The 26474-nt window shown below is 38.3% G+C and overlaps 1 protein-coding gene across 1 annotated transcript in view; it reads left to right on the top strand.

Moving 5' to 3' along the window:
* The first annotated feature begins 10012 nt into the window (after positions 1-10012).
* Positions 10013-26474, top strand: part of LOC105386363 (myosin-IIIb) — a 34541-nt gene continuing 18079 nt past the window's right edge. The window contains exon 1 of the mRNA XM_048633127.1: positions 10013-10264. The gene's annotated coding sequence lies outside the window, so the exon portion shown is untranslated. The remainder of the gene's footprint in view (positions 10265-26474) is intronic.

Genomic DNA, 26474 nt, shown 5'->3' with positions numbered 1-26474 from the left:
ACGATCAAACTATAGCTAGGATAATACAACACTATTTATCCGCCGGGCTATGATGCTAAACGTCTTTTTCAGGGGTTGGAGTGAGAAGGCCCATGATAAAGATAGGTGAAGGAGAGCACGTTTGCACAGCAGTGCGTCCCGATAGCTAATGAAAGATCCGCTGTAAACTGAACAGATAGGTAGACACTTACATGTGGTGGTATAATTATTTTCAGTTTACATCTCTGTATTCCTAGTAATCTCATCTTTCCACCCGATTGGCTCCCGCCGCCGCCGCCGCCGCCGCACCGCACGCACCGGCAACACACCTACAATTATATTTTTAATTATCGTTTGAAGCGAAGCAACGATACGAACCATCAGAACACTCTATTACAAGGTTCGCTGTTTTTAATTACAGAGAAATAATGGACAAGTATGATCGGTATATTAAAGATAAGATTCTGTACGTTTAAGCTTAACACAATTTTGTGTTGAGCTTTCCATCACCTTTAGGGTTTCTCGAGCATTCAAAAGTCGTTGAACAAAAGTTGTTTTTAATGACCCCCTGAATCACCCATTTACTTCTTGGTTTTAGCACTTTCAACATCCTGTTTAATAATTATACGAAGTAGTTTTTCATAAATACGAATCTGCGACATGGATTTAAGTATCCAGCATTTAGTTCTTCAAATTTATCTACGGAACCCTAAAACCTGAGCTAATACACGCACTGTTAATAAGAACGTGTAGGAAAACGGCATCTGCTTTGTACAAGATGATAATAACATGTTTTGTCACACTCTACATTATTTACTACAGCTGTCGGAAAAATCATGAGCAAGTGTTTATAAATTCTTAAAGAAATTAAATAGAAGAAAACATTTTTTAGTAGTTAGTTAGGCACTTACTTAGGTCTTAAAAGTTCAATCATTGTCATGTACGTTGTCAATAAAACTCAATGATGTACTGACTCCATATGCACACTATTAACTTGCCAAACTTGCTTGAAATCAATCAAGAACTAAGTATACCTCAACAAGTTAAAACACAATACGGTATTTGAGCATATCTCTGATATTATATTTCCCTTGAAATAGTTTTTAGTTTTTGTGGTATTGTAAGATGGTTAATAATAACATTGTAGGTACTTCATCAGTAAGTAGTTTATATAAATTATTGAAGCATGACGACCTAGAATATCGTGACTGTAAAGATTGTATTTGTGGAGAAAACTAAATTGTTATACATACTTAAGTATTTATTACAGGGACGTAATGTTACAAGATCGGTTTCTGGTCCATGCCAAAGGGTTACTTTCTCCATAATTTTGTGCCCTGTATTATAACGAAGTAGTTACCTACGAGTAAATAAATTATACGATGTTATAAAATAAACTATGACCATGTGCACATTATGTAAATGTAATAACATACAATACAAATTATGCACTTACCTGCAGATATCTTTTTACCAACTACCTACAATAAAAATAAAAACATGAGTTAGATTATGTATAAAATTTGTAGATAACCTAATACCTATATCTCTTACATATCCATATCCATACATCCAATAAAGCAAAGAAGGTATGTAAATAAAAAAGTGGGTTGAGTTAATACGTAAAATGAATAAAAGTTCAAATATGTACCTACTTAGCTACTCAAATTTCAGAGATTTGTACTTTATTAAATATTTTCAAGAGTTCATAATTGAATTGGTACTCAAGTACGTATATTTCTGAACCCACATTAATTAGGCTCTACTATAATAGCAGATCGTGAACATAATTAGGTATTTTGGCATCGAACGAACGATGCATCTTACCATATTTAGATAATTTTATTTAGTAGTGTTTTGAAATGAACTTAGAACTACTAATAGACATGAAATTAGCTGCTACAATCGACAATAAGACATCGCACTTAGACATTCCCATTATTATTAATACCTACAATGTGTACAATAATTGAATTAATCAGACACTTATGATAATGGCCATGGTTTAAGGGTTCAAGGATCAATAGTCTATTGATCGATAATAGTTTAATGTTATGGGAATTGATGCTATATTAATCAATTGTATGTATATCGGTTTCTTTCACTATAACTTGGATTAGGCCCAAAGCTTACCCCCAAAGTCACTATCGCTGCCCCCCTGGATAGGTATTCTGGGATATCCGAACATCCGTTATTTTGATAGCTATATTTTAGGTACATACCTAGTTTACTTTACTAGTACTTTCATGTACGTAATCAGTGTAACTGAGAAGCGTATTCGGGCCGTGGTCCGTCGTGCGTGCGGTTCGGACTGGCTCTAAAGATCAAGGTGAGACTCCTAAATAAGCCATGTCTCGATCTCTACCGAGTGTCAGTTGCATTGTATTTGGGCAGCAAAAAGCTTAGACCAAGGTGCTTTATTAGTACTTTCTAATATTTGCGGCATACATAGGTATACATAGAGCGGTGGTAGCTCAGTCGGGTAAGCGCCCGCTTCTCACGCCAGAGATGCGGGTTCGATCCCGGCGCTGACATGTACCAATGAGTTCTTTTAACTTAAGTACAATGTATACCATCGCTCTTACGGTGAAGGAAAACATCGTGAGGAAACCTGCATATCTAGATCTAGCAAATCTAGATATGTGAACCCACCAACCCGCAGTGGACCAGCGTGGTGGGGAAATGGTCCAAGCTTAGGAAGGCAGTTTAGACCTTGGGGATATGCACAAAGGTTCCATTCGAGAGAGCCAGGTACAGGTACTTACACCCCCACAGAGAATAGAATAGAATAGAATAGGTATACATAATTATATTACTTCTAATAATTAATTTGACACAAAAACTGTAAACAATCCAGTATAAAACATGGACTTCCGTAAGGACTGCTGGCCTGGGTTATTGCTATAATCTCAAAGCTTGGAAGGAGTGATCACACAACAGAAACTCAACACTATATATCTGAGAACCTATGTGTGTCCCGGCCGGAGATCTAACCCGGGACCCTCGGTAGAGCAGTCACTAACCAATGAGCCATCCAGTCATTAATACTTTGCATAGATAGTGGAACTCTAGTCTAGATGATACACTATCTATGCAGGTAATACCTACAACGGGCACAATTAGAGCATGATAATTCTGTGTCACGAAATTGGATGCCATTGGGGACACGAAGCGACATCCATCTCGGAAACCGGAACAAAAACTATTCCCATGTAATTTGAACTCGCTGTTTCGTCTGATTGTTTGATTATGAAGAGCCAACGACGTTGTTTTACATCTCAATTGTACTTTCTGAAAGAGCTAACCTTTAAGATAACAAAGGTTAGCTGAGAAAGTGAAAATTACCAAATTTACAATCATATATACTCTATAATCTACGTAAGGAGTGTGTATGTAATGTAAGTATTCTTATTTTCTAGACACCTTTAAAAACTATAAGAAAAGGATGTTGCCTGACTGCAAAGCTTGAAATCAGAGTGTTCTAAAACACCCTGCTTTCTGCTAAACACCCTAGAGCTAGATTAGAGTCATGTGGTCAAAGTCAAAGTCAAAGTAAAATTTTTTTATTCATCGTACAAATATAAAATTTTCAGATGAACGTCAATTTTTACAAATTACTCTCCGTTCGGATAAGGGGGGGCTCTTTCTGTGGTTCACCTCTAAGTTATTTGTGAGTACTTGCAACTTAGACAAAAGGGGAAAAATATAAACGGCTACAACTTTCTGATTTAATTTCACACGTTGAGTACAAATGGGCACACCTCGGTATACTCGAGTATACAGTAAGATATGCGGTATCCGCTACGCTGTCTCAGTTTTTTTAGCATTATAATTGAATCATAATTTCCGTGCAATCGATTCGCAATAGTTTCGAGAACAATAATGTTCTGTTCTCATAGTTCTCACAGCATCGGGTTAGTAGAAAATTGTAGCTTTGAGTTCTTCGTTGTGCACCCGCTATACATAATTTGCTGTTGCGCTTTTCTCTGTTGTATTAGTATTAATGTAAATATGTGCACTTGTTACTACACTCACGGGCAATAAAAAGGTTCCACTGAGAAAAACACCAAATTACTCTTTAACGGAAAAGGCTAGCTTAATGATGCCTTCTGCAACATTGAAGTACGTACATTTTACAAAGCGTCAGGAAAATATGGTTTTACCAACAATAACGGTAATATTTTGTACAAATTTTAAATTGTAAATGTTTGAAAAAATTGGGGTTGTTCAGCGTCCGCATTTTGTGAGTGAAATTATTTCATTGCCCGTATATTAGTTAAAACAGCAATGAAGCATTGAAGGATCTTGATGAAGTTTCCCTTCAACCTAAATCTCTGATCTGTTACCCTAGAAAATTGAGCTTTACGGTGGTTTCTGGGAAACGTATGTCCGAGACCCCGCTACCCCAGTCTTACCTTACCCTAAATTAGTTATTTTCCTAGAGTAGGGTAAATTCTAGGGCATACATTTTCCAGAATGCACCTTAGGGTGATTTTTTCTAGGGTAGCATATCGGAATAACCGGTCCAAGGGCTAACTTCGGAACTTGAAACTAAGCACCTACGACCTACATATTTTCTCGAAAAGTGTCCACCGCCGCCGCTCAGCGAAGGCCTTTGCAGTAATAAAAGTCAGTATCAGATATCGATCAAAGATTTCCACACGATAGGAAAATAAACTCGTGAGAACCTAAAAACTGCAGTACAAGTACAAGAGACGAACAAGTTTCACAAACGCACTCGGCACGCAAAATGTCAGAGATTCAATGGAAATCCGTCTTCATTTCACAGTCATTTGCAAAACAGACTCTAACCGGCTGTTTTCTAATTACAATAACAATGGGAGATTTTGATGGCGTTTGAAAAATATTGGATTTTATAGACGGTTAAGGTACCTTAAGCCATAAAGTGCAATACAATTTATTATTATAAATACTAACTATAATATAATACAATTTTGAAGATAACCAGATGATGTTTTTGAACGTTTATAATAATTAGTTTATTCATAGATATTTATGGATATTTGGAAATGCATTAAGTTAGTTTGTTATTTTCATTGCACCTTAAATGACGATGATGAGCAAGCTATGACTATAGATACCAAGATGGAGTAAGAATTACTTAATGTTCCGTCAGAAAAGATGATTTGTTAGCTATTACACTAGCCAATACTTGTAACTATCATGTTCTATGATCTATGGTATAATCAGTGATCACGCTATGTGTACCTGGCCTGAACACAGCCAGTGTTGGCTGCATACCACTTCACGAAAATGAAGTTTAGGATCGAGCTAAGCACGTTTGAATTGCTTTGTGTTAGAGGTATCAGATTATCAGAGGCTTCATTGGTGCGATTATCGTACGAACTGGGATGTGGTATGATGTAATGAATCGTAAAATTAGTGTGAGTTAAAGGGGGGGTCCCTTAGATTAACAAAAAACGACATCTTGTGTGTGTTGCACATACAAAAATAAAGCAAAAAAAATCTGTCCACATTTTGTTTACTGACAAACCGTTTTAAGTTCAAGCTAATGACAACCATTGAATGAATAAAGTCAAAAATCTCAAAATAAGAGCTCAGTGGTAGAAGTGGGGCGTTGTGTCAAGTCGTTTCTTTTGCACAGACCCTCCATCTTGTTCGTATATTGTTAATTTAAGAATCCCCCTAGTAAATATACGCAAGTATACATATTTTATATAAGAGGCGATTGCTGGTTAGTGTAGTATAATAGTATAATCCGTGTATAATAGAGTGGTCGGTCCGTTTGACAGGCGCCGGCGCGGTGTCACGCAACTCTTTGCATGTCACATAAGAAATTTCACTCATTCATATCTTTTGTCACGATTACTTTACCCACTTATTATCTTGAGCCGTTTATTTTATTACTATCTATTCGTACTAATTTCTTTCCACTGTTACTTATTGCAATATATTATTATTATTGCGCCGTTAATTTAAATTCTTCACTACCGCACGTACATACCTGGTACTTAAATAGTTTTATGTGATGTAAACTTTAATTGTTAGGAAACTGTTAAGAAAGAAATACTTTTTTGCATTTAAGGGTATGGCAAATTGCAATATGGAAAGTGTTATTAAATGTTGCACACATTAAATTTACAAAGAATGACAGTTACCTATGTCCTATGTGTGTTAGCGACTATGAAAAAGTATGAAGAAACAGAAGATGTGCAAACACTCAGAAGCCTGATAATTATTAATAGGATAGATAGACCATAGACAGAAAGCCATACATAACATAAAATAATATAAGTACCTATGCGCACTTCATTGAGATTTCGTAATCTAGGTCAAATGCCATATCTATACATTTCCCATACGTTAAATTCCTACGAAATATTATGGATCCACCGCTATCTTATCACTCTCTTATCACTACGACTGAACGGTCCGAGCCATTGAACCATTTACCCACTAAATGCTAAGCTATATTGCAACTTAAAAGTATTTTATAGCTATGAAGTTCATATTCAGTAAGTACTAACTATATGGACTATGATTGATTGAATTTGATTGAATTGCACTATCCCAGCCAGGTTTTACCCTGCATCCTGGATACGCCAGGCCCACTGGGTAGCACAGAATATTTTTAAGGGAGGGGGAACACACGCTCAAGGATAGGTAAGGAAAGTGAATATAATCGACCGAGTATGCACCCTAAAAAGCCAATATTGGAAGAGTAGGTATAGGTAAGGAATAAGGTTTTTGGAGAGCGTATCTGTGGTTTTTGGAGGCCATCTGTGGCTTATTCGTGGCTCGCAGTGGTCCTGTGCTGATGCTGCAGTGGTCCTGTGCTGATGCTGCAGTGGTCCTGTGCTGATGATGCAGTGGTCCTGTGATGATGCTGCAGTGGTCCTGTGCTGATGCTGCAGTGGTCCTGTGCTGATGATGCAGTGGTCCTGTGCTGATGCTGCAGTGGTCCTGTGCTGATGATGCAGTGGTCCTGTGCTGATGCTGCAGTGGTCCTGTGCTGATGATGCAGTGGTCCTATGCTGTTGCTGATGTTGTCCTGTGCTGATGCTGCAGTGGTCCTGTGTTGTTGCTGATGTTGTCCTGTGCTGATGCTGCAGTAGTCCTGTGCTGATGCTGCAGTGGTCCTGTGCTGATGCAGCAGTGTTCCTGTGCTATTGCTGATGTTGTCCTGTGCTGATGCTGCAGTGGTCCTGTGCTGATGCTGCAGTGGTCCTGTGCTGATGCAGCAGTGGTCCTGTGCTATTGCTGATGTTGTCCTGTGCTGATGCTGCAGTGGTCCTGTGCTGTTGCTGATGTTGTCCTGTGCTGATGCTGCAGTGGTCCTGTGCTGTTGCTGATGTTGTCCTGTGCTGATGCTAGAGTGGTCCTGTGCTGATGCTGCAGTGGTCCTGTGCTGTTGCTGATGTTGTCCTGTGCTGATGCTGCAGTGGTCCTGTGCTGTTGCTGATGTTGTCCTGTGCTGATGCTAGAGTGGTCCTGTGCTGATGTTGCAGTGGTCCTGTGTTGTTGCTGATGTTGTCCTGTGCTGATGCTGCAGTGGTCCTGTGCTGTTGCTGATGTTGTCCTGTGCTGATGCTAGAGTGGTCCTGTGCTGATGTTGCAGTGGTCCTGTGTTGTTGCTGATGTTGTCCTGTGCTGATGCTGCAGTGGTCCTGTGCTGTTGCTGATGTTGTCCTGTGCTGATGCTAGAGTGGTCCTGTGCTGATGTTGCAGTGGTCCTGTGTTGTTGCTGATGTTGTCATGTGCTGATGCTGCAGTGGTCCTGTGCTGTTGCTGATGTTGTCCTGTGCTGATACTGCAGTGGTCCTGTGTTGATGCTGCAGTGGTCCTGTGCTTATGCCTGATGGCTGAAGTGTTCCTGTGTCTGATACTGCAGTTATGTGGATGTAGATTCCTCTAGCGTTCCTATGCCTTGCGTCTGTGGCTTCTGGGCTGGGTAGTTTACGGGATTGATGATACTTATTCTGTGTTTGTGCGTCTTCGAATGGTGGTGATAATTGATTGAAAATAAATTGATTGTTTACTTCTATTTATTATTCAGTTCTAGCTGGTTCATATGTAGGCAGCGGTTGCATATTAACTATAGTTGCTATAATGATTTTATTGTATTTTATCCTGTGTTCGTTTTTCAGTTTCCCTTAAATAGCGTTCGTTGATGTAGACAGCTACATCTCTCCATAATATACCAAGTGGTCAAAAAATACTTTAAAGTATTCCATTAAACTATTCGGTGAGCTATTGTTTTAGGGGTACAGTTTCTTTCTATAACATTTTTGTTATTTTCTATTTCAAAGTATCGTTGTTGCAATGTGGGATTTTTAACCAACTTTAGCTTTGTCTACTTTAACCCCATTGTTTCATTTTGGGTCCATTTTATGGCTTGCAGATGTTCTGTTTCTATTAGCGCAATGGGTCTACTGTCGGGGTTTTTGTAAAGAAAATATTCTGAGCTGAAAGAGAGCTTATTTTTAAGAATTACGTTTGCTGTGGGAAAAATATTAGTTTTTATGGTCCTACACCCTGCACATGTTTGTATAATAGGATACCTGCGTTAGCGTTCATGCAATGAATAAATTGGGGATATTTTAATTTATTAACTAAAGTTTAAAAAATTTCGTTGATATTTGCTGGATGGTGGAGGCGCCGTGCTAGATTATAATTTTTTGGATACGGACCGGTTTTAATATTACCTACTTTTAATCCTTTTCAAAATATAACAGATATTAGGTACACTGTTCATGCAACAAAGAAATTTGAGCTTTTTTGTTGTTGACTAAAGGTAAATTCATTTGGAGATACCTTGCTATTTGGATAAGTATTAAAGCAATATGTATTCTCGTGACCCTATTAAAAATATGCATTAATCACCACGTTTTTCTTAGTTGAAATAACCGCCACTCTCGTTCAGGACATTGAGAGAAAAGGCTTTTAATTTCAAATGGAGCATTTGGAAGGATGATAAAGTATGATGATTGCCTTGTGTCAGGTGCCTTAAGGTCTAGATCATCAAACTACGGTGGTGCGGATAGTTGGTATTACTGAGGCAGCGTCAGCCGGTCTCTAGATTGGGATTGGAATTCTCTCACCAGATTCTCGCGACGATTGTTGCTTTAGGGTATGACGGTGGCGGATGGCGAACTTCTGTCAAGCCTTTAAAGGGGCTGCGTCATACTATAATTACTTATACATTATACACTTCACTCACACACTAAAACCAAACACTTTATTTAGATGACTATTGGTACAAGGCAAGAGATTAGGTAATGTTATACTCTAGTATACACATTCCAAAACTTTATCAATAAATAAGACATCACTTAATAACTTATAAAGACTCAGGCGCTTTCGTACAACGGTTACTTATTAACAAAAGGCAACGCGAAACAAAGGATTTTTATGCGCAAGGGCCAGCGGCCAACACGTGCTGGGGCCCGGGAGCGCCCGGCGGACCCGACCGTCCCGCCTGCCTGTCACAATGCAACTCCAAGTACTAACTATATGGACTATGTTTAAAATTTGTTATAAAGTCATGACTTTATTTATAAGTTTATATTAATAATGAGTTAATGACTATAAAATCTATACCTAAGTACTTTTTTATGTAGCCTGTGTAGTGTGTCACCGGTGGGCAAAGGCCTCCTTATAAATTAACCACCGCTCCCGATCCTGTGCCTCCTTCGGCCATTGACATAAAAACCTGTCGAGGTCGTCCCGCCGTTTCCGTCTGGGTCTTCCGCGACGCCAACGTCTATCATTGGGCACCCACTCGGTGACAACTCTGGCCCACCGGTCCGGGTGCATGCGACAGACGTGGCTTGCCCAGGCCACGTCAATCCTTTGGTCAATCCTTCGTACACCAAGTATAGTACGTATTATCATGATTTACAAAACAAAAGAAATCTAGTACCTAAGTAAAATATTTCATTCAATCATAGCTCAGCTTCATACTCATAGAAGAGAAGTCGTCAGTAGGAGCTGATCCTAACCAAGAAGCGAGTGGAGGGGCATGGCGACGGCGGCGGCGGCGGCACACGGAGAGCCTCCACAGCTGATTTCACATGTGACAAGCGAGTGCCCCGCGCCGCACGCCACTTCGCGCCAAAATACCGGCAACCGAGAAAAAAAAACAAAAGAAAAAAATATTTGTCTATGGATTTAGTGAGTTTCTGTTGTTAGTGCAATCTGTGAATGTTGGTGGACTCATCGGCTTGGACTTTTGTTTCGTCACTGAAGTGAATCATTTCTGGATTGATCGGGCCTTATCGATCGGTGCATTGGATTTTTGCGGGTAAGTTGCCTAAAATTTGTAACTGTTTTAGGTATTTAAGTTTAATAAGTACCTACTAAGAAATTTCATTCAACGACATAAAAGGCATAGGATCATAGGATATACTTAAAGAAGCTTTTACCATTTTTAATGCATTAGATAAATAAGTAACTAAGTATACTTACTCGTATTAAAGAAGCAAAAAATGAAAATTAGTCGAATTTCCAATTTTTATTTTAGTTAAGTAGTTGAATCTTTTTTAAAATTTATATAAAGTATCAATAGACCAGCAATACCTAAAAATCTTATCTTTAATCCCACCATTATGACGACATATTTGAAGAATTTAATGACTAATCCAAATCTATTTCAGTATGTATGTACCTATAATTGTATCTATATAGGAAAGTGTTAACTATTATGATAATGAATAAGTACTCACCGACTAATTAATTAATTTAAATATTATTAGGTAGGTATGTATAATAATGCAATGCAACCTTCTGTACCTTTTAGAATTTTCTTTAATTAAAATAAAACAAACTTAAAAATTACCTCTAGCTAACAAAGATAGAAATTATTCTAAACGCAACATTAACCTAACGGATGAATAATATTAAGTAAAATACGAGTACCTGCCACTATATTTATATCACTGTGGTAAGTATAAATTTGGCTCGAGAGTGATATAACTGTATTATTTCGAGTTATACAGTAGCTCACTTTAATTGCGTTTTTATCAAAATTTGATTAAACGTTTCGGAATTAATTTACGACTGTAACCATAAACAACCGTTTATGCAAATAATTATTAAGTATAGAATTTTCTTAATGAAGTACTATTTTATGCTTAAAATTGCTTCTTTAACTTACATAGTTAGGTTAGGGTACTAGGTATTGTTGAAACCTACTAAATTATTTAAGTATTTAGAGGCTTTATTATGCAGAATCACTAAACGGTTTTTAGTATAAAAACAATCACTAGTAGTGTGCGTTTAAGAGGAGGTACATAAGACACTTTTTGCATAAAATATAAAAATACTTCACTTCGACTTCTACCCCCCTATTGACTATGATCACGTAAAGTAAGTCACCAAATTTCTAGATCAGTGCCCAAATTGCAGAGATCTTACGATGATCACAATGCAAGCCATACAAATATCTGTCAATCAGAGAGTACCTACACCTGTACAGAAACTTGATAATATCGCCAAGTAAACCAAACATGCAAATCTTTACAGCCAACTTCACACATTATTAGCTTTGAAGGTGTGACCTAGGTGGGCCTAATCGCCATAATATCTAGCACATTCGCACAATGGCCCATTCTCACGTCAAAGTGACGGGTTGACACGGAAGCCATGTTATTTGCTCGTTTTGGAAAAAAAACTGTCTTTTTGAGGGTGTGCTAATGTGTGGAGTTAATGTGTTAGTGTTTCTGGGAGTCACCTAACGTTAACTAAACCTAAAGGTTTAATCATAAAATAAAAACATATGAAAGCAATGTATAATCTACCTAATTGGACAGTATTTTTTATAATTTTCAGTGCGCTTTCTGCGTTTTTATGATTTTCACCCTGCACTTTTATTGTTAGACTCCTGAAACGATTATAATAAGTAATTCAACAATTTCTGGTACAATAGTTCCTACGATACGGTTGTAGGTAAGTGAAACGGATGTTTTCAATTCGATAATGTACCTACTGACAACAATATATGATACTACAATACCGACCCAACTAATGAACGGAAGTTATAATAAATTGATTGATTTATAAAGTTTTATAAGTATACGTCAGTACATGCATAAGTTATTTTTGAACAGGACGTGAATCTATAAATAATAATGTTTTTCATGCTTGCTACCTACATAAATGCCTCGGTAGGTAGTCAGAAACAGTTTCATGAGGAAGACCTGAACGTGATAATTTTGGCATTGCCCATAGGTAGGTACTTACTGCGCCGTCAAACTTTCCTAGTCAAGTTTTGAACTTGAGTTTACAGTTTCGGCTATCTCGTTGCGAAAGGCCGTCGCGCCCATCTCGAAACAAGCAATAAACTTCGTCATTACATAAAAACGTATAAAGTCGAGCACCTCGCCGTAACTGACCTTGACTGTGGCAACATACGTGTTGATAGCAGCGGGGCTGCCCCAGCTTACGAAAAACGTAGCTTCACAGCGCTGCTGAATTAACCGGGACTCTATCTTGATGAATTTTACGTACCGATTGCATGACAGCTCTCGTTTCTTAGTTTTTTTTATTAAACTAGAGTAGCCCTTGAGCCGCGCCGCTGCGTGCGTGCTCCTACCACGAGTATATGTACCGTTATTGATACTGCAGCCGACTGCATCTCAGTTTTTACACTTTTTACCAGCTTCCCACTCCGCGCGTTTCCTATCGCACGGCTTCTCAACCTCTCGAACAATCCATCTAGATCTTGGATTAGTTTCTTTATCACCTATCACATTCGTGGGAGCCGCGTGCCACACTGATCCGTCACACTTTTTTTTATAAAGTTTTCTATGAAGTATTCACGCCATATTGCTTTATTTCATTGAGGAGTGCCGGAAAGTGTCACTCTTTCAGTAGCGGGTTCCCACCGCCCGTGGCTGAAGCTAATAATTGCAGACGCAATGTCGTGTGCTATTTGTACCAAACTAGAAAATTTTCAAACATAATAATGTCAAAACACCTTGTTAGACCGATATCTTCGTACCTACATAACTTTAAGATAATCAATACAGTACCGCTTTACCATTAAAGAGAGCCATCCAAATGCTCCACAACATCAAAAGCCATGCGCACGAGTGGATCCGACTAGAGATACGCGGATATGACCATGTAAGTGGCCGAGAACTGTTAGAACACACAGTTATAGGGCAAGGGACTTTCCGGATCTGGGCACGGCACGCAGGCTCGCTTCAGTCGTAGCTCAGATTGTCAAGAAGATGCTCCTTTACGTTGATTGAGGAAGTTTCTGTCTATGGACAGATTTGGTCCTTTCATCCTTTCAATGACAACTTAGGTATGTAGGGAATTCATCGGGTTTTCTCCCATCTTTAGGGATTGCTACGAGTATCTACCACGACTTTGAGACTGAATCAGTTCTATTAATGTCCATTTGATTCAATGATGTAATAAGTACATGACAATAGCTCTGTATCAACCTCACGAATAATCACGATATCAAATGTGACGGCATAATAATGCCAGTAATTAGTGATGTCTTGCAGAGTACTTACCTCAGTATGCTGCAGTGCGCCGCTTCCGCATCTAATTGTCAAATGTGGTGTTCCGCCGCACATTCCGTGAACGGAGCCACAATTGAGAGCATTGCAATTGCTACAAATTGTTTTCTATTATTAAAACACGATTTTAGCGGTGCGGAGGAAATTGTGCGCCGATTTGTACCCAAATTTAGGCCTGCGCGTGCGCAGGGGTCCGTGAACCCGTAACGAGAGATTCTCTTTTCCCATATTAGTAAGTAAGTAAAGTATACTTCTTTCTACATCGTTTCATCTTTTGTGTGAATGATTTCATGTGAATCATGAACATGTAGTCCCCTGTTCTGTCGGTTCGTTGTTCAACCGAGGCGGGTGAAGTAAAAAGTGATCGATTCACGACGCAGTTGTCAATCAGAGCGCTGCGCCCGCGCACTCCATTGCACGATATCAATCGACCCGGTTCCACCGCGCGGTCCGCACAGCTGGTCGCTGGTCGCTGGTCGATGGTGAGGAAATGTCGCGATGCTCTACTAGCCACGCCGCCGCCGCCGCCGCCGCTCTCGGCTGTATTTCATGAAATGGTTTTCCCCGCGATTTGCTAAATCTACTTATTAGTTTTTTAGAACCACTTTACCGAAGTATTTCAGTCGGCTATATTTCAAGTAGTTTTTAGCATTGCATTTTTCCTGAATTTTCTGATAAGTACTGATAAGTAACAGTTTATCTTATTAATGGTAGCAATTCTGAATATATTATTAATAAAATAGGCTTTTAAAATTGTTTTATTCAGAATTTTCCGTATTTATTGATCTTGATTTATTAAACATCATTAAGCATGTAAGTACTTGTTTATTATGTATTACCTATCTACAAACCTATGCTATTGCGTTATTTATAATGAGAATATTATAGATATACTACCAACTTAATATCTATTTAGAAAACATCATGAATAACATGATATTTTGATTAATTGCTCTAGAAAGTATCTTCATTATTATGATTAAAAAGATACTCAACGAATTTCGTGACCTCACGATTTTCTCACACCATGTAATGTGTTATGTTACAATATGGTTTTATATCACGTTCTTCATAAGTAATCTCATGTAGATAAGTAGGTACTAAGGTACCAAGTTACTTTTAACCACTTGTTGCCTATGAGGTAAGTACATAAAATTTGCCAAGAAAAGCATGCGAATTATAGCAGACTACATTATTTATGTGTCTCACGGTATTAACATTAAGACACAAAATGGGTATTTGGCTAAACGTATTTTTTATCGTGTGTCTAGTTTTCTGGTAAGATCTCATGCTTATAAGAATTGTAAATTTATACAATCAGTAGTTACTGTGTCCTCTCGGAATCAGTTCTCGAGGATTAGACAGTTATTTAGGTATCTAAACAAAAACCTTAGAGACCGTTTCACTGAAAAATAGGTCTGTCAAAACCCAGTTAGTTTTTGTTTGTTTCAGGTGTTTTATTTAGTGATACATTCTATTAAGTACTTACATTGTATTTGCGTATTTGCAATAAAGTGCACAAAAACTTGTAAAAGTTCCACCTGCCATTTGCCATTGCTGTTCCATATGTCACTGGAATTTTTTCATTGCTCGAGAGTGTTATCAATCACACTCTGTACGCACACCCTGTACATTGTACAGCACCCAACTTCTTTCACAACTCTGCGGAGGGGTCATTGCATCTGTCAAAATATTTAAGTAACTACTCAACTTAATTAATAATTATAAATACTTATTATAATCTTCCACCGATGTGTAAGCCCGTGGTAAATGTTACTGCAGTGATTTGCACAAAGCATTCAGTATTTGCGACATGGCTGGCCACATGATTGACAAGCGATACAACACTGTATTATTGAATTATTTATCGTTTCTTGTAGGAACCTACTCTCGGAGCTATTCTAGCTACTTCCTCAATATCAACTAGTTGGTACATGACAACATGACTATCACATGAATGTGTTATGTTGGGCAATTGGAGTTTTGTAAAAAACTACAAATATGTTTTTGTACAAAGTGTGAGCTCGTCGGGTCTATGTTGGGGGGTGATTCTCAAATGACGCGATTTAGGTATGTCCAAGCCATAAAATACATGAAATTGATAGTTTTATACCAGGATGTATTTTTTTTTTAATAATGTATCTTGTGACCGTTTTTATACATTAGTAATGTAATGCATAAATTTATAAAGAAAGCGACAATGATTTTTTAAAACTCAATATCATAAGTTCTTTGGCGCGTCCTTCACTTGATTTTATTTTTAGGTCAAGAAAAAATCACTTTTTAAAGTAAAATAAGCTTATGATTTATATGTTATCATTATAACAGATACTTATGGTAACTGTAAATTAGGTTTCTATTCACTCTTAGGTTTAGTTTTCAAAAATATAACGCATTCAATTTTGTCCGAGAAAAAAAACTAACTTCTTTGGCGTAACGATACCGTCTTCCTACTCTGCGTTTAAACGATCACCGGACATAATCACCATGCGTCCCTCACCCTTCAGTCCCCCACTATCTTCGACCAGGAGTAGAGGAGCGTAAGTTTACGGAGTATGACGAAAATTTTTTTTTTTTGCGCCATAACGGGTTTTGGTCAGGTATGTGCCTAATTTCTTCGATTGTTACTTTCATGCTATTATTTGTTTTTGTTGCATACATATTTTTGTCCACGTATGTCTATTCAAACAGTATGCACGTGTCACTAAGAGGTTCCAATTGTACATCAGCTTTCTGTAAAAATAATTTTTAAGTGATGATTTCTAATTTCGTTGGCAATAATTTCTTTGGATTTCTTTGGCATTCTGCGCCAACGAAATTAGTTTTGATACAAAGAAATTAGTATTGAGTATGAAACACCATTAATAACGCTAACTTTATGCATTCAATGTCTATTATGGTTAATTCTCTCATCATCATCATCAGCCAATAATCATCCAATGGACATAGGCCTCTCCCAAGGAGCGCCACAACACTCGGTTCTCGGCCTTCCTCATCCAACTACTACCGGCTACCCGCCTAAGGTCGTCAGTCCAGCGGGCAGGAGGGCGTCCCACGCTGTGGTTTCATATTTTGACAGCTATGTTGGTAACCTTAGTCCTCTGACGGATAACCTAATTTCTGATACGAACCATCAGGTTTCTATGGAGAGCCATAGTACGCTGAGCGACTTTAAATCGGTGGACCAGTCCTACCGTCAGTTTCCACGTCTCAGCACCATACGTCATCACTAGCTTCTAGCTAGCTAGTCTTCAGGCTCTGAGGAATGGACGAGGAGAATATGTGACGAAGTTTCTCGAATGCAGCCCAACCCAGTTGGATGCGCCTTGCAGCCTCCTTGTCCAAGTTGCTTCTGCCTAGCCGAATAGTCTGCCCAAGGTAGACATATTCATGCACAACTTCGATTGTTGCCTCACCAACGACGACCGGCTCCGGTTTCATGTGAGCATTGTACATGACTTTCGTCTTGTCCAAGTTCATACCGAGGCCTACACGTCGGGAAGCAGCATTTAGGCCACTTAGCATCCAGCTAAGTTCCTACAGAGATTCTGCCATAATAACGATATCGTCCGCGAAGCGGAGGTGTGACATGTACTCGCCATTTATACATATGCCATGTCATCTCCAGTCCAACGTCTTAAATACATCCAGTGAATTGGTGAACAGTTTCGGAGATATCACATCCCCCTGTCTCACTCCATGTTTCAGTTGGATAGGTCTTGTCTTGTAGTCCTGTACTTGGACAGTCATAGTAGCGGCATTGTACAGACACCTCAACACCTCGATATAGCGCCAGTCAATTTGGCATCTCTGCAAGGATTCCAAAACTGCTTAGGTCTCGATGTAGTCGAAGGCTTTTTCATAGTCCACAAAGGCTAGATACAGAGGCTGATTATACTCTTCGGTCTTCTGTATAATCTACCTTACTGTGTGGATGTGGTCTATTGTACTAAAGCCTTTTTGAAACCCAGCCTGCTCCGGGTGCTGAAACTCGTCTAACTTTTGGGCAAGACCATTCGTTATAACCCTTGAGAACAGCTTGTATACATGGCTTAAAAGCGAGATCGGTCTATAGTTCTTCAGAAGGGTTTGGTCACCCTTCTGAAGAACTGTAGTTCTCTCTAGAAGCTGGTGTTGACAGCTCCAATTTGGTGCAGTGTAGGACGTAGGGTCGACTTCACCAGACATCTCCTCTCCAGCTTGAAGTTGATATTCAAAGACTCGGAGAAGTCGGTGATCACTCCCAGTTTTAAACCTATTGATCACTGGGACATCTCTGAATATGTGCCGCTTGTCAGTCATAATGAAGTCTTTTTCGTTTTTCGTCCTACCATCGGGGCTTGCCCATGTCCACTTCCTCTGGGGCCGATTCTCAAAGAAAGAATTAATCAGAAAGAAAGCCCCTCCCTTTGTCTCGGTGCGCGCGCGACACGTGTGGCCGGCTATGTGTGCCGCTCCTGCCTGAAAGTAGATTTCAGGGCGAACGCGCTCCGCCATGTCGTCGCTCGCGCACTTCACTTTGTTTTTGTTTCCCCCGTGTTTTCGTTTGATTTTTATTAACTACCTACGCGTAGTGCGTCATTATAAGGCTTCCACTGAAAACCAGCGCAGTGTCCTTTAAACCAACCAGGCGCTGCAGTAGCTGAGTGGACACCGTTTTGACGACGACAGCATATTATTTATTGCCTATCACCAATACTTATATTTTTTTTTCTCATTATTAGATTTATATACTTATATATATTTAGATTGATTAGATTAAGTACCTATATTTATATTTCATTCCATCTTTCTTTGTAAATTAATATTGCTGTCTAAGCCAAATAAAGTTTTTCTTTCTTTCTTTCTTTCTTTCTTTCTTTCTCCCTTTCCACGAAGTCTACAAGCATTTGCCCTCTCTGGTTTCTGATACCAAAGCCATGATGTCCTACCCTCGATTCGTCGCATTCTTGTACTCCCACTTTGGCGTTGAAGTCCCCCATCACAACGGTGTATTGGGTCCTAGCAGTACACGTGATGCCCTAGAGATATACTCGTATATTACTTCGACTTCTGTGTCAGAGTGTCCCGAGGTTGGTGCATATACCTGTACGACCTTCAAGGAATATATACTTCTCGGTTAGTTTAAGTACTAGGTACGCTACCCGATTTGACACACTGCTGATCTCCATTACGTTGTTGACAAGGGTCTTGTTGACGAGGAATCCTACGCCACCTTGGGACAGTTGGTCGCCCTCCTGATGGTAGTAACATGTGGCCGGACTCCAGGGTTATCGTGTCCTCGTCCTCTTTACACTTTTTCATACCGGTGACGCTGCTGCCCATCGCCGGCCTATGGGATTTGGTGTAGCTGTTTTTGGATGGTTATACCACCATCATCCGGTCGCCAGAGCCTCATCTGTTATTTAGCAGAGTGCACCACGGGCAGGTGAGGTTGGCAATTGGTTCATTCGGATGTTGAGAACCCCTGCACCCTTACGTGATCAGGTTATGTTAAAAACAAATAAAGATATGCGTGATTTTTAGTTTTGTTGTGTATTATTTGCAATCTACGTATAAAACTAATTTCTTTAAAGTAATTTCTAATTTCTTTGTTCTTAAAACTAACTTCTTTGGGACCTTTTATAATTTCTTTGGTGTGTTTTCTAATTTCATTGGTGCCAATCTAATTTCATTGGCCCAAAATTGTTTCAAATCGCTGTAACTTTGAATCGGCTCGATAGATTTCAGGGCCAATAAGAGATAACTAAAGAGGTCTAAAGCCTCTACAATATGTGGGGTATAATATTCAAACAACATGAAAAAAAAAATGCGCCAAAGAAATTATGCTTTTGGAGCCGCTTTTGGAGAATCACCCTGGGTCAGCTGTGAAGCAATTGAAAGGTATCGGGTGGATACTAAGTATTTCATAAACTCCATTATTATTATTATTACTTATAATCCCACAAATAAGCATAATGATAACAATTTTTTAAATTTAATCAAATGAGATGACCCATTGAATAGTGGAAAGTGGATCATTTACTTAAGCGCTGTAGTAAAATGAAAAAAAAAAACGAAAGTAAACAGGCATACGTTACGGCACTTATTTGAAACGGTATTGGGAAAAAGTTCCGAAACCAGTTGTGTTGTTGTTGTTGTAGGGCAACCAATATTCACTTGAGTCAACTCATGCGCAACGTTCGCCGTTTATTAATTCATTAATAATTATTCTGTCAATAGATTAAAATTGAAATATTCTGTAGCAAGCCACCGGGTAGATGGAGGGTTTACGAAAGTGTCAATATTTCTTAAATCAGTATACTTACTTACTACTTAAATTTAAGAAAGGTTAGACAGAAACCGCTTCTTCCAACTATTTATTTTGTGACAACGCGGTAGACCATTACCCAAAACCAAAATGCTAAAGTAAACTCATTAAATATGAGTTAAATCTTTACTTAGTAGGTACTTACTTAGATAAGTATATAGATGATATATCTGAATTAATAAATTATATCGATAATAGGCATTGGCGCATTGATTTGTAACTACAAGTCCAGCATCTCTTTGGAATCGCTTATACTGATGGAGTATGAGCCCCATGATACATATCACATTCCCACATAGTTCGCATGATCACAATATGCGCGTTGCAACACCCTGTACGGTTGAGTGGGATGCACGCCCTGAATACCGCATCCAACAATACATAGACTACAATTGGGTTCTAAACTGATGATGTACCTATTTAGTATTTGACGTCTCCCTGAAGCGACTGCGGTCTATAAAGTAACGCCATCGTAATTTACACGCCTATTCTTGAATTGATTGTTAACTGAAGGAGTATCAATGACGATTTGTTTAACATTATCAATGTTTTATTGATTTTCTATCACTGTTTACGCACTTGTTTTATTAGGTTTGTATATCTGATATTTAAGTACTTACCTACTCTAATTATCTAATAACCACCAAATTATCATACACATGTCATATTCCGACAGGTCTAAACTTTTGTTTGGTTGCTGAATCGGCCTTATTATTGGTATTGCGCAAGTGAATGCCGTTTACTGTCAACTGCAAGTGGATACCAATTACAGCTCAGTGAGCCAACTGACGAGCAAGTGCGGAGTCATTGATGCGACAACAACCAACTAGTTCACTTGCAGTTGAAATGTAACATTTATCACGTATAAAATAAGAACGAAGAAACACGTACACAAATTAAATTAAATGTATTGACTGGTTAGTACAAACAGCCCAATTCAGTATCGATTAACTATGGAATTGAGGCTTTTTATCTTCTTTTTATCAATCAATTTGTGTCGATGCTTCACAGGTTGGTAACTGACGCGAGTGCGAGTTGCTGACTCACCGGGGCCCGATTCATATCTATTTTAAAGCAGACCAATTAGCACTTTCGCTGATACGGTCATTTGTTAGATATCTATCAGGCTGTCTACTTTGTAACGTTTCGTGTGGATTTACTACAAGCGTCTTTTCTTAAAATAATTGTTTAATGAAAGAGAACCATTATTCAGCGTATTGTTATTGGAATGGTTTCAGTGGTCACGTGTGGTTGTGTGTGACATCTGCCTCCTGTGGAGATTAGCGTCGCGTGACCGTGTGGTGACATTGGTCACTTCAATGTCACTGTAGTCACCTTTACAGCTGAAAATCTAACCATTTGGTCTCATCATGGTCTAAGCCGTTATATTTTTTAGTTTGGTCGTTTATGAGGGCGGACTATATCTATCAACACAGTTAATTTGATATACATTTTTCCAAATGTTTGTAAATAATATTATGTTACAACATGGTCAATGAAAGAGTGTTTATTTTAATTCGGTTTTCATACACATTTAATACAACAAACATTTTTGATAGGTGAAATAAACAATGACAATTCAAACAATCATCGCCGTTATTGTTTGGGAAAATATTGCTTTTATACATACCGAATTATAATCAACTTCAAGAATGCTGACTACCTAATACCAATTTATATAAACAATGTCATAATTAGTCAACACACGTCCACTTAGGACAAAAACGACCTTTTTGGCATCTTTTTAATTTAACTGTAAAGTCATCACTGGCCATTTCAGTAAGTACTCTTTCTTGGTCTTTGACTGCCAGTAGTGGCACGCGGAATCAAAAGGAAAAAAAAATAAAAGATCTCCGTTGCACTTGTAACTTACTACATACTTATCGAGAAATCTGTTAATTAGAAGGTCCAACATTGTCCAGTAGGCCATTAGGGACGGACAATGTGGCACACACACACACACACACACACATACAGCCTGCAATAGAGGATGTTTGCTTCACTGCACAAGTGCGGTGGTTTGCCTAATGCCGCAAACAAATAGACTGGAACTTATAACGCCCATACATTTGTAGGTGGGTTTGCTAATGGTCATTATCATAATGATTATTATAAGTTTTAAGGTACATATTATTTGCATAATGGCTGCTCGGTGTAGCCTAATTATTTGTAACGCCGAAATGCAAAACAAAGTGAAAGTATCTATAGTATGGTATAGTGGAAGACACCTGATAGTGACACTCTAACTGCAGATTATTATCATTCGAACTGAGAATCTGTACCTTCGTGATACTGCGGATGATAACATTTTTCGCCGGAAAGACACGTAACCACGACACAAAGGTCTCACGGCAGCGGTGGTAATAAATAAAATGTCAAAATCAGCATAAATATCCCATTATTTTGTTAGCACTTTTACTACCAATACGCGTGCCCTTTCCACTTTCACGTGACTTTATTTAAATACTTGTTGCTCAACATGTAGGTAGGTATTTGTATGTTTTAATAAATTAGTTGAAGTTCTTTGGATAATACCAATTCTCAGATGCCGTGATTCACTATAAGATACAGTCGGTAACATCGATTGTAAATAGTTAGAATGAATAAGGCGTAGGAATGTGGATCAAATGTCACTCGGACGTGTGTGGAAGCCCTATAGCTACTGGCCGCTGTGCTATTTTTAACCATCCAATGTAATGTAATACTTACCCATACCTGCATGCTAACGAACTACCCATACTGCTTACTTACAAGGATGGCAATGAGTTGATGAGTTTGATGACTGATGAGATGATAGATATAGGTAACATAAATTAAGTTATGCAGAACTATAAAAACCTTCAAAACTCTAGATTGTCATCAATGACATAGGTGTAGGTACCTACTGGTTAATAAGCGAAAAAATGCCCACTGCTCATAAAATTCGCTCTGTAAAATACAGTGTATTATTATAATTAGTAAAAATTATCACATAATATACGACGATTTACATAAATCGAGCATTAATCTTCTCACGTAGAAAGTAGTGTGAAAAATACTTGGGCCTAAAGTGCACATTTAGGATGAGCTGGTGATGAAATTGAATGTTTTTTTTATAAACGGGTACAATTGAATGCAAACAAGGCGTGAAAACTGCGGCGCTGCGGGTAATGAGGATGACTCGGTGGATTTCGAAGTGACGTATGTACTGTACATCTATAAAAATATGTAGGTATGTAAGTAACTAAGTAACTTTTGTATTTAATTACAGAAAGAAGAATGGCGAAACCTGACCCGCTTTGCGTAAGTTAGCAGCCACTAACCAAACCTATTTTAAGTTATTGATAAAAAGGTCTACTATCAGGGAAAAATATTTAAAAAAATCTAAACCATGGGGTTCTTGAGATATTAGGGTTCAAAAGTAAATTAATTAATAATTTTTTTTTCGTTAAATAAGTTTTTGATGAATAGTACACGCACAAACAAGTTTTATAATCTAAATCATGAGATTCCCAATACATAGTGCATCACAAAATGTATTACATGATTTTATTTCTGCAAATAATATCAAGATTATTTTTGCACATTTCACACTCGGAAAGCTATTTTTATAAAGAGATCAATTTCAAAAATTATTTAATTCTATTCAAGTTCCCGTTATCCCGAAGTAACATAGAATACTTTTTATTCAGGAATTCCCACGGGAACACTTTTAAAAACTATTTTTAGCTCAAGGGTAACATCTAGTACAGTAGAAAGACTTGATCTTTCGGCACTTATATCTTAGTTCTCCCATGCCTCATAATAATAAAATTAATACCAGTATATACTGTAGTCACGGACTACACATCAGTGTATGTTTCATCAATGGCCGCTCTGGGTCATGGCGCTATAGAGAAATTGCCATTCTCCTTTAAACGGTTGTATTTTAAGTTTTAACAGAAGAAGATACAGCTATCGTACCACCAAAGACACACTAGCGCGTCTCAGTATTGTCAATTGGTAATGTTCCGTGGAAAAATAAAGTATACGATCGCTAAAACTAAAAAAAAACTGGTACAAACGTAGCTTACCTAGCTACCTCCCGCACTAAGGATAGGATATAAAGCTACTGTATCATTTGCCTTGGTTTCTTCGAAGTGATATCGATAGCTCGCAAGAAACCCTCGACCACATCATCATCATCACGACCGCACCACCCCGAAGCACCACCATTACCGACACAGACGCTATCATTAACCCTTTACGCGACAAACTAGAAAGTAACACTTTCTCATCGTGATGGCCACAATAATAGTATTTACCGCCTGTTCACGGAAACCCATTGTACCGCAGCGTGATATCTTCAGCAGTGGCAGTAAGTGCTAAATGTAGAGTGATAGAGGTGGGTTTTGTTTAGTCGGTGGTAGTTGTGGAGGGACCAGCGAGGTGGACGGTGGTTCACGGCTGTTAGCGTCCACCACGGTCGGTTCTTTGTCGTCACGGCTCCCAGATGCCAGTTTTTGTCACAGCTCGCTGTAAGAAATCCATCAGCTACTGTGAATCGTCTTTAGTGACGCTTTCTACGTTTGATGAGGAAGTTAATCCGACCGAAAGTGAGATGAGCCCGCGACTGATTGTGACTCTCCGTTGTGCGGTTTTTAGGGTTCCGTTGCTTGCTGAATCTTTTTAGATTCGTCATTTCTGTCTGTTCATCTGTATGTGACAGTCACAGTCTCTTTTTTCATTTCTATTTAATAATTATTACGCCGCACCGCCGAATTTCCTGAGCGCAGGCAGATGCTAAGTTGTTGGTGCTGATGACACTTTGACCTACCTTTACTTAAGTATAAGTACTTATTTTAGTCATAAATCGAGAAAATCAAATGTGACACCATTAATAAAACGATAAATAAAATGCAAAAGTCGGTAGTTGGCTACAAATCGCATAATATAGGAAATAAGTACTAAAAGAGTTATACCTGGACATAAACAACTTTATTGTTAAGTTTATGATTTTTTTAATGGTCTATTAATCACCGACTCGAATGCTGGTATTACTACTGTAGTGATAGGATTAGTTGAGAGAATTTCGATGAGGTGTATGAAATGGCATTTTAGCAAATAATTTCCATTCACTGTATTCACCTATGCATGGTCAAATTTTATTAGTGATCAGAGGAAATGTTACCAATGCGTATGAGGTAAGCAACAATTTCAAAAATCATTGTCAAAACAAGTTCGTGATACTCGTAGGAGCATCAGAACTATGAAGTTGCTTGAACCGTGAACTGTACAGGGTGTTGAAGTGAAATATAAAACGTATTAGTAATAACAAAAGGATTTATCCTATTAATTCTATACTCTCGGGCAATGACTATTAGTTCGTACCCGATTAACGGTTAAAATGTACATGTCTAACTAAAAGTCAATATGAAAAAAAGTTTACAACAAGAAAAACAAAGTAAACTCCAATTTTCGAACGTCGAGTCGCAGAACAAAAGTTGTTCAAAGTGTGCCCTTGAGTCACCTCTTTCGGCATACTACACCACTTTCGCAGAACCCTGCAGTACTCTCACATATTATTATTAATCAGCAAGTGTGTGTACGTATGTGCGGCACTTGCAGGGTTTAAATCCTTGCGCTCTGCTGCATCAGCTATAGCCTGCGACTGAGCCGGCCCCGCGGCCGCGCATTACGCACGCGTGCGGCTTCGCAGGGCTGCTCGAAGCACCTCCACGGGGCTGAAACTACCTAGGTATATCTAGTGAGTTCATATACCTGAACCCATTTTTTTTATTCCAAAATTTTAATAAGTATAATTGTTTAACATCCATCTTTTTCCGTCGGAGGTAAATATTTGAAGAAAATATTTGGGTTTTTATTTGTGAATATTCCGATGCGCTGTTAAATGTACTTCAATATTGCAGACGGCGTCATTAAGCTAGCCTTTTCCGATTAGGAGTAATTTGGTGCTATGTTACTAGTGTATTATTGAGTACGTTACGATAACACCGTAGTCGTTTCTGGCTATTTTTATTAAATATCAGACATGACATGTGGTGGTGATTGTGGTTCATTCGGAATTAATTGGATCTTTCCTGTATTACCAGATAAGTAGACGGATGTTTTGGGCTATCAATTAGATTATTTTACATCAGTTACATTCCCAGTCAAACACTCGTAAAACCTGATTTTATGTATCACTAAATTTCAAGCTAGACTTTAAGTAACATACATAAATGCTTAGAGTAATTTGGCTCTGTGTACTCGTAGTTATCTAATTTTTTGCACGAATTTCCGGTTATTACAAATATTTGTAGCTCTATTTTTAGTGTGATCAAATCCATAGTAGAAATATATATGAATAATTCATAACTTTATTAATAGATTTCTAAACATCAGAAATCAGCTACAAGAAATGGTTTTTGTCCACTGCTGCTGTCAAAACGGCACTAAAACGACGCGTGATAATTATAGTGTTACATTATATGCGAGGGCCGACTTAAATAAGCTGGCTGACTGAGATACCTGACGCCATACACAATTTTTTATGAAAATAATAATTACTTACAAAATAATGAATGAATTATAAAATAATATATAAGATATAATACTTTTATTTTGCACCATGAAAGAAAATATTACAAAAAGACAATTTATAAATATACCTAATGGTAAAAAGGCGCCCTTATTGCTTAAATCAAATCAAT

Source organism: Plutella xylostella, chromosome 5 (genome assembly GCF_932276165.1).
Source record: "Plutella xylostella chromosome 5, ilPluXylo3.1, whole genome shotgun sequence".
Classification (NCBI taxonomy): Eukaryota; Metazoa; Arthropoda; class Insecta; order Lepidoptera; family Plutellidae; genus Plutella; species Plutella xylostella.
This window is presented reverse-complemented; position numbering and strand designations above follow the sequence as displayed.